The sequence below is a fragment of the Leopardus geoffroyi genome, chromosome D1 (genome assembly GCF_018350155.1).
Source record: "Leopardus geoffroyi isolate Oge1 chromosome D1, O.geoffroyi_Oge1_pat1.0, whole genome shotgun sequence".
Classification (NCBI taxonomy): Eukaryota; Metazoa; Chordata; class Mammalia; order Carnivora; family Felidae; genus Leopardus; species Leopardus geoffroyi.
Window position 1 is genome coordinate 98278720 of NC_059329.1, and position 9692 is coordinate 98288411.

The 9692-nt window shown below is 48.7% G+C and overlaps 1 protein-coding gene across 2 annotated transcripts in view; it reads left to right on the forward strand.

The window, feature by feature from the left end:
- CRY2 (cryptochrome circadian regulator 2) overlaps positions 1-7810 on the forward strand; it is a 34753-nt gene extending 26943 nt beyond the window's left edge. For both annotated transcript variants that reach the window (XM_045486627.1, XM_045486629.1), the window contains exon 12: positions 5529-7810. The gene's annotated coding sequence lies outside the window, so the exon portion shown is untranslated. The remainder of the gene's footprint in view (positions 1-5528) is intronic.
- Positions 7811-9692: the final 1882 nt, after the last annotated feature.

Below are 9692 nucleotides of genomic sequence, written 5' to 3' on the forward strand. Positions count from 1 at the left end.
TGCATTTGGTGGTATTGTACAATGTTCACTAAACTGAAAAATAAGCCAGTCTCCAAATAGCTATCATTTCAGAGGCTTCCCTATAATCCCTAAAGCTGCTGACTGCTCAGGATTCCATTAGCCTCGAATTGTGTACAGATTTTTCTTATTGGTCCAATTGCTTTGTCATGGGGGAGCAGCGCACATGATCCATTTGCCCATCGGCTGGCACACAGTGGTTGTTGAGAGAAGCCCCAATTGAATACAGAAGTCTCCTGGCCAAGGGTCACCTCTTCCCCTCCCCTGCCCACAGGTCACCAAGCTTGGTTAGCCCTGGGGCTTCACTGCAGAAAACCTGACGTCTGGAATCTCTTCCTTGTCGTTTTGGCACTTCTGTTGTGTGTCCCTCATGTGAAACAACGTATGGGAAAGGCAGCGGGTGACCTAAAATGCTACACAGTAGATGTGGAGACAGTGGTACTCTGGTCTTACGCTCAGACCAGTGTCTGCATTGCCATCCTGCGCTCACTGCCTGGGAGCCTTCACCCGAGTTGCCTCACCTCTCCTCACCTCTCCACTTCTCACTTCCTGACCTGGAAACGAGAAGTTGGGACTCAGTGTCCCTTTGCACTTTCCCAACCAAGTAGCTGTTGGCTGGCTGACATCCCCTCCCCTTGCTGTAGGATTTGTATGGTGCAGGAAGGGAAAGGGTGTCACTGACATGAGAAATGAGACGGAGCTGAGAGCCCTGCTTTGTAGCCCATCTCAGCCCATCCAAGCCCAGCTGCGCCTCTGTTCCTCCTTCTTCCTAACTTGCGAGCTGGTGGCAAACCCTCTGCCCCTTTCAAGCTCCTGGGCACCGAGACCTGGTTGCAGGCTCCAAAGTTTCCACCAACCTTGAGCTGTTGGGGTATCCTCTGCTGATGTAAGCTCCTGCGTGCACATCATCCACACGCCCCTTCTGGGCTGGGGTCAGGGGAAGGGTAGACTCACAGACTTGGATTTCTTGTTAGCATCTGGCTCACAGGTAGCCTGGGGGTAATTCGAACAGTGGGTGCACTGAGGGAGGCAGTCATTAACTTACTTTGTGTTCAGCTGCTGCTGCTTCTGTGTTTCTTACATTTAATGACAGGTTGAAAGAGTTGGACAATTGAGAGATTGATTTTTCAGTGCATGTTTTATGAGTTGATTTTTCCCTTGGTGCCTCCCCCTACCTGTTCTTCCCTTTCTTTTAATGCTGCAGTCGTCATTTTCTTGCAGGGCCTCCTTTGATTTCCCCAGCCCACGTTTTTTTCTGCAGACTTATGCCCTGGCTTGAGAACAAGAGCACAGGAACTACCTAGTTACCTGCTGATCAAGGAGCGTGAGTAACTAGTTGACCAGGCCTTTGACTGATTTCGTAGACAAGCACATCCTGGTTCTTCCAAACCTTGGTTTTCTGTATTTGTGTTTTTGAACCCATCACAGAGGGACTTGGGTCACAGGGGCTTATCTGAGGCCCACACACTGCCATCTCCCTTCCTGAGCCTGCCCCATAGCGAAGTCATGCCCAAGTCTACATAGGTCTGAAGTGCTAGCATTATAGCCACCTGACTGCTTATATTCTAGGCGTTGGTTCTTTTTATTGTTGCTTTCCTTTGGAAAATGTTTAATTGTGATGCAGAATAATTGAGGAGCTGACAAATACATTGCTCGGATTTTAGATGTGCAGGCAACAGGACATATCTTATGCTGTCACAGCAGACTGGAATACCCACTCACTGCCAGTGTGCACCAGATGCAGACAGGAAATGTTGCACATTAAATAACATATCCTCTTGATTACTGTACTTTATGTGAGATTTATTATAAGCCTAATTCTAATTCAATGAATGCCATCCACAGATTGTATGGTGGGTCATTGTCACTGTGGGGCGTAAAGCAATCATTAAGAAGGTTGACAGGCAAAGCATATTAGAAAATAATCTTATAAATTTGATTAAAGATACTTGCAAAGTCACATTAATTCCAAAATAATGTTTTCTATACATATGGTGACTTGGGAAGTCTTAGGCCATCCCCTGAGAAAACATAATGAAGATAAGCAGCTAAAAAAAAGAAAGAGAAAGGATTTTGATACTTTGCAATGAAAAGACAGTTTAAGCATTTGAATTAAACCTGTCACTGAAAAGTGCATTTTTTTTTAAGTTTTATTTATTTATTTTAAGAGAGAGAGAGTATAAGCAAGGGAGGGGCAGAGAGGGGGGAAGAGAGAATCCCAAGCAGACTGGTCTTGAACTCATGAACTGTGACATCATGACCTGAGCCAAAATCAAGAGTCAGACACTTGGGGGTGCCTGGGTGGCTCAGTCAGTTAAGCATCCGACTTCGGCTCAGGTCATGACCTCACAGTTCATGGGTTCAAGCCCCACGTCGGACTCTGTGCTGACAGCTTGGAGCCTGGAGCCTGCTTCTGATTCTGTGTCTCCCTCTCTCTCTGCCCCTCTTCCACTCACACTCTGCCTTTGTCTCTCTCTCTTTCTCTCTCTCTTTCAAAAATAAATAAACGTTAAAAAAATTTTTTTTTAAAAGAATCAGCACTTAACCAACTGAGCCACCCAGGCACCTGAAAAGGGCTTTTTTAACCAAAAGCAAGTCAATGCTGTTAGCAAGTACATGGATCCATTCATTATTCAGGTGATCTCAGGAGTGAAGGCAGGGCTCTTGTCTACTCTTCCATAAAGGCCCCATAGACCCTGGACAACCGCTATGGAGTGCCACTGCCCATTGAAATAAGGGCATGTCTCCTCCCTGTATGGTCAAGATGGAGAGGGAGCCTGGAAATCCTTAGTCCCGTAATACATACCCCAAATCCTCTAAGGCACTCAATCATCTTCTATTGCTAAGCCCTAGCTCTATAAGCAACAATCATAAGTACTTAGAGACAAGTTTGCCAGAAGCTGTGAAGATCACTGGTTACAGTTAAGCAATTTGCTTACACAATTACGCTGCCTAGTGTTCGATCAGAGAATCTGGAAAAGAGGGGGGTTTCTCTCTCCCCGTTACAAAGATTTCATTGCTTCAAACTCTAGAACAGTCCTGTCAGATATACAATGCATGCCACAAGTATAATTTTAAATTTCTAGTAACCACATTAAAAAGTAAAAAGAAAAAGTGAAATTAACTTAATAAAAATATTTTTTTTCCAACCATATATAGGCATTGGTTCGTAAACCCTTTTTTGGGTTACCCATGCTTTGGAGAGCCTGATAAAGGATGGATCCTCCCCAGGGGCACCTGCGTGGCTCAGTCAGTTAAGTGTCTGACTTCAGCTCAGGTCATGATCTCATGGTCTGGGAGTTCGAGCCCCGCGTTGGACTCTGTGCTGACAGCTTGGAGCCTAGAGCCTGCTTCAGAGTCTGTGTTTCTCCCTCCCTCTCTGTCCCTCCCCCACTCACACTCTGTCTCCCTCTCTCTCTGCCAAATACAATAAAAACATTTAAAAATTAAAACAAACAAAAAAAAGGATAGATCCTCCCCAGAAAGTTGTAGCTATTCATACACACAGAAAAATGTGCACAGAACTTCAGGGTCCTCATGGACTGCCCCTTAATCCTATCCTTGGACCCCAAAGGGGCCAAGAACCCCAGAGTTAGAGCCCATATTCTAAGGAATCTTCATGCACTCTTTATCCTCCCCCATCCCTTAAAGGTGGAGAAAACAAGATAAAAAGAGGTATTGGGTAAGAGGACCTGTATGGTACACTCTCCATTCCATTCAGGAAAAATCCTGAGTTTTTCAGTTTCAGAAGAAAAGTCATCTCTGGCTTAACAGGGGCCACAGAGAGACCTGTGTGTAAAATATATATCACAGCATGTTTCAATAAACATGTATACTTCAGAAACAAATACATTTATTTTTAGGAAAAATATGGCTAGGTCATTTTGGTATAAGCTTAAAGGAAAAATTATTGAAAATAATGTATATTTTAAAGAATGAAGTACTCAGACCATCTGGGTGGCTCAGTCAGTTAGGTGTCTGACTCTTGATTTCAGCTCAAGTCATGATCTCACAGTTCATGAGATCGAGCCCCACATCGGGCTCCTGTGCTGACAGCACAGAGCCTGCTTGGGATTCTCTCTCCCTCTCTCTCTGCCCCTCCCCTGCTTACACTCATGCGTGCGCTCTCTCGCTCTCTCTCTCTCTCTCTCTCTCTCTCCCCCCCCTCTCTCAAAAATAAGTAAGTAAAACTTAAAAAAAGAGTGGGGTACTCAGTACTGACTCATTCAGGTATCACTCTTACATTTGCTCTTTATTTCACCCAGCTTCTGGATAACATATCATCATCTGGATAAAATCTTCAGATTTAACATTTGTCTTAAAAGAGTTACATGTGTCAGAAGACTGATTCTGAATCTTTGACTCTTCAGAGCATTTTCCCTCTTCCGTTAAATTCTAAACTTCCATTTATATTCCTTGGATGCATATTAGTCTCCATGCTCCCATGTTGAATTTCTTTTTATAGTCCCTAAAAGTCTTGACGAGCAATACTAGAACATAGAGATTACTTAATGGCAAAAATACAGGTGTCAGCATCAGACCTGGGTTTCATGGTTTGGCCCTGCCACTTTTGATGCTATCGTCCTAGGCAACTTATCCTGTCTACCTTCTGTTTTCTCATTTGTAAAAATGGAGGCCATGTCTTCAGGATTAACAGGATCATGGGGAGCCTGGGTGGCTCAGTTGGTTGAGCGTCCAACTTCGGCCCTGACGGCACAGAGCCCAATGTGGGGCTTGAACTCACAAACCGTGAGATCATGGCCTGAGCCAAAGTTGGATGCTCAACCCACCCAGGCTCCCCAAAACTGTACAAACTTTTAATGGAACCCTGCATGTCTCTGTGCACTCTCAAGTTCACTGGACCCATTCAAATAGGCAGCCCAGCACTAAGACAGGCTTACCCTGTCCTCTGTTAGCAGACATGAGTCCGTTTCTTCTCTCTGCCCCAGATTCAGAATGTCATAAATATTTAAAATGATTCTTCCTGGTGTCTCCACCCCCACCCCCCCATCTTCTAGCACTTCGCCAGGGTTCTTTTATCTATATGTGGAAATTTGTTCACTGGCTGATTCTAAACTCAGTCTTTGTCTTCATCTTCAAATTACTGGTCCCAGCTGGCTTCTCTTCCAGCCATATTTTTCTGAATATCTCTGGCAGCAGCCATTGTGCCTTGCTGTGAAAACTGCCCTTGTCCTATCAGAGCAAGTGTCATCCAAGGCCTCGGTTGAGTCTCATAGAGCCTTCTCCTCCTCCTTTCCTGCCCTGAGCCAAGGAGGCCCAGAGGGTCTGCAGGGGATAGCTGGTTCTGTGTCGCCACCTCAGAGGGGCAGTGTTCAGGCACCCGGTGGCATCCCAGCAACAGCCTTGTCCCCAGGCCTATGCAGTTCACTCTAGGCTCTTCGCAGTTCCCAACCTGAGTGTCCCCCGAGAAGCAGACAGAGGAGTTTGTGTCCCTGGGCAACTAAGCAGCCTCCTGAATGCTCCTTTTTGCATTTGTTTTTCTCTTTCAGCTGCAGCGCTGTAGCTCCACGAGCGAAGCCTGGGTGCCCGAGCAGCCACCGTGGCAGCAGAGTGCAACCTGCAGAAAAGCTGATCACCGACAGAGATTGAGCGAGCGAGTGTGCATGTGTGTACGCGTGCGCGGAGGAAGGAGTGGTGTGCCTGTTTGCGTGTGCATGCCTCTGTTTACACTCTTGTGATTTCGAACGCTGCTGGGGCTGGAGGAATACATGTAGCAGCTTCACTTCAGCCTCCAGACACCAGGCTAGAGGTCATGGCGGTGACTTTCAGCCAAACCTGTCCCTGTGAGCCAGCTCCCTTGTCTGAATAGAAGAGTAGAAGGACCCTAGCTGGGATTCTGGCCTCTGGCCCCCACCCCGACCCTGAGCCCTCCCTCTCTCTCTCGTCACATCAGACTGAGGAGCGAGCGGGAGGGCAACATGGCTGGCTCTGGTCCAGAGCATGGGATTCTAGAAGCAGCCCTGCTGAGTTCCTGCTTTATGACCCTGGAGGCTGGGCAGGCTGGAGGGGACAGATGCTGTCCAGACACAGTCACCTGGCCCGGCTTCTTTCTTATTTTAAGATTTCCTGCCACTGGCTCCTCGAGACCCCTCCTTGGGCATCTGGGACTGAGCATGAGGCTGTAAACAGATCTGAAAACTTGATGTCATCATGGGGAGGTACAACCAGCTACCTGACTGGTGTGCCATATACATAGTACTGTAGACGGTAGCCTAAAAAGTGCATCTGCCTTTCTGGGGCTGAAAACCTAAGGTTCAGAACGGAATCCCAGCTTTTACTCTTCCTTCCTCAGAAGCTGAGAGCCAGCCCGAGTGCTGACTGTGGAGTCAGCGCCTCCACCAGGAGGAAGCCAGGTTCCTGGTGATAGAAGGCCCCCTGGCTCCCTGGCTGTACCACAGTGCTGCCTGAGGTCAGCTGACAGCCAGGAAAGCCATTCTGTCCTGTGGTCTGTAGGCTTCTGGGGCCTGCCTGGGGCTGGTCAGCATCCAAGTGCTGTGTCAGCTCTCCTAGTAGCTGGATGCCAAGGACCCCAGCAGGTAGACTCAGGTGGGAACTGCCAGGGACAGTTGGGAAATGTCCAGGTAGAGACCCCACCCAGCACACCAACCCTTCCAGAAGCAGCAGGTGGGAGGTTTGACCCCGAGAAGCCAAGGCCTTGCATTCCAGAAGTGGCCTGGCCTCCCACCTCAATCCTCCCACTGTTGAAGGCCTGTGGAGAAAGACATAATGAAAATGACTGTGTGGTCAGCTGGAGCAAGTCTTCCTTCCACCCTGTGGCCTGCACTTGAGCCACAAAGTGAGAGTGTGTGTGTGTGTGTGTGTGTGTGTGTGTGCGCGCGCGCGCGCGTGTGTGTGTGTGTGTGTGTGTATAGGTGCGTGCGTAACTGAGAGGCTAATTCCTCTATGGATTTGTGTCCTCACCTGTAACATTAGGCTGGCCTCTGGGCCTTTTCCTCTCTACCTCCCCTGTGACCTTTCCTAGCCTCATAGCTGTTAACTCCCTTGCCCTAGCCCTGTCCCTCACTGTCCTCCTCTGTCCTCGGACCAGAACCCTGGAGTCAGGCTTCTGTCTCCTACAGCTGTCCGGCACATTGACAGGCTTCTTCCTGAGATGTCCTCAGGTTTTCTCAGCCAGAGAGCTGCCTTTAGAGTCCAACTGTTGTATGTCTGTCACCCTCACTACAAATGTCCCATAATCCTGTGGGGGAAGCAAGGTACAGGCGATGGTGTATATTCACAGCATTGGGTTGGGGTCTTCTCTGTTCCCCAGCCCCAACCAGGAGGAAAGAGAATTAGGGGTTGTTGTCAGAAGGGGAGTAGAGCGAGCCTTGGAAGGCTGTTTTGAGAACTTGAGAAGGCCGGAGTCAGTATTTATTTAGCAGCACATTCAAATATCAGGATGATTCCCTTTTCCTGCCTGTTAGATGATGGCTCTCTTCCCCCTACTTCACCATCCCTGGCAAGCTGGCTCATCCCCAGTGGAATAGAGTGGTCCGCTCCTGGAGCTGGGAGGGTCAGGGTGAGGAGAGGGTGCGTCTGGTGGCCCCGAGCTCCGTGATGGCTTCATGCCTTCCCTCTTCTGGCCTAGGTGTTCACAGGGCTGCCACAGCATGTTGCCCCAAATCCCGATCCAAGGGCCAGCATGGGGGAGAGATGGTCGCAGGCAAAATGCACTTTATACAGAGATTTTATTCTTACTGAGAAGGTGTGTTTCTCCCACATTTTGTGAATATTCACTTGTTTCATAAATGTCTGATACTGTCTGAGCAAAGCTGTGTTGTTGTCAATCTTGTGGGAGGTCCGGTAACCAGGAATCTGTGAGGCTGAGCCTGAATGAAGCCTTAGGCCAGACCATCTTGGTTGTGCTGGAACCAGGAGCTTCTCACCCTGCCTGAGACTTGGCAAGAGGGAGAGGGATGGGTAGAGATGGAGGAAGTGGGAGGTCCCTAGGTGAGCGGCCAGAGCAGACTAGTGGCAGTTTCACAGCTTGGCCAAGTTGGGGGGTCAGTCACCTAGAAGGGTACAGAGCACTCCAGGCCCAGGATTCTATCTTGCAGTGACTCAGCCTCTTGGCCCACCTAAACCCCCCAGGGCTGAGGATCAGTTCCTCCAGGCAGGGCTCTCTCCAGGCCCTCAGTCCATCCTTTATCTTGACTCAGCCACTTAAGCACTGTGTGGTGTGAAAGGGACACAGGCAGCAAGAACTCTGACTCTAACCAGGTGATCAGCATCTGCCTGGCTTTTTTGCCTCATGCCATCTGGCCAGAGAGTGGCCCCTCTCTGCAGTGTGTGTGGGCTTTCCTATGATGACTTCTAGCCTTGGATCACTGGAAGAGTTTTGTTAGCCCACACCACACACCAGCTTCTTGTGGGCAGGGGCTCAGGCAGGGCCCAAGAATACACAAGCTGTCCCGCACAGAGTGAGAAAGTGGAAAAGGGGAGAAACTTGGCCCCGGGTTTCATCTCATTCTTAACTCTGCTTTGAAACTCCTTCCCACCAAGACCTGGACCTGTCCCTCCCTCTCTCCCGTCTCCTGGCTTCTCTCTAATGTGTCTCTGGCTTGGCCTCAGGAGCTAAGATACCTTTGTTCTTGAGCAAAAGATTCTGGAAGATGGAATTGTCTCACACATGCACACTCCTGACCTGAGGACGCTCTTAGTTGAGGCAAGCGCACACTCTTAAGCAACAATTATTAGCCATTATGACATGACTGCTTTCCTGGGAGCAAAAGCCAGGCATCTGAGCAGCAGGTGGTTGCTGTTTGGTCCTATGAAAGGAGGCTGAGCTAAGATAGCAGGAAAGGTAAAGTGGCCACTCCTCTAGGCCCACAGGCAGGGAAAAGACCTTTGACACTAGGTAACGGGATGTTCTCGATGCTGGAGGGGGAGTTGTTTCCTGCAGAGCTTTCTGGGAGCTACATTAAAGGAAAAGGGGCTAATTTGACCAGTTGGCCATCCAGATTTGCAAATAGGATCCCACAAGTTGTGAAATAGTTTGCCCCTTTTTCAAAGAGAGGTAAGGACAGGGGTAGAGGACAGGACCTCTGCAGTTCTCAGGAGACCAGAGAAACCAGTGAGGTTTGGTCAGAGCCTCTGTGACCTACCAAAGCTGGGGCCCCAGCCTTGACCAGCAGTTTGAGTGTCCAGCAGTCCATGCTCTGTAAAAGAACTCACAGGCTTAGACTTCTTAGGGGAGAGACCGGGAGGGAGCCATGGCCCGAAGTTAGCAGAGGTAGAGGTGCTGGAGGGAACAGAGGAACCATTAGAAGAATCCCAAGAAGTCAATTATGGCAGCAGGAGGAAAGGCCAGCTCCTAATCTTAGAATGTGAGAAACCAGGGGTGCCTGGATGGCTCAGTCAGTTGAGTGTTTTGACTATTGATCTCAGTTCAGATCTTGATCCAAGGGTCATGAGTTCAAACCCTGCATTGGGCTCCACGCTGGGCAAGCCTGCTTTAAAAAAAAAAAAAATTAAAAATAAAGAATGTGAGAAGCCAGCTATGGCGTGCAAGAGAGAGGTGTTCTGCAGGAAATGAAATTGGGATGACAAGTGAGGAGAGAAATCTGAGAAAGTCCCGATGTGAGGGAGGAGAAACAGAAAAACCAGGAGGAAAGGTTCAGTTCACCATTAATACCTGTTTGGGGCTAAAGGTG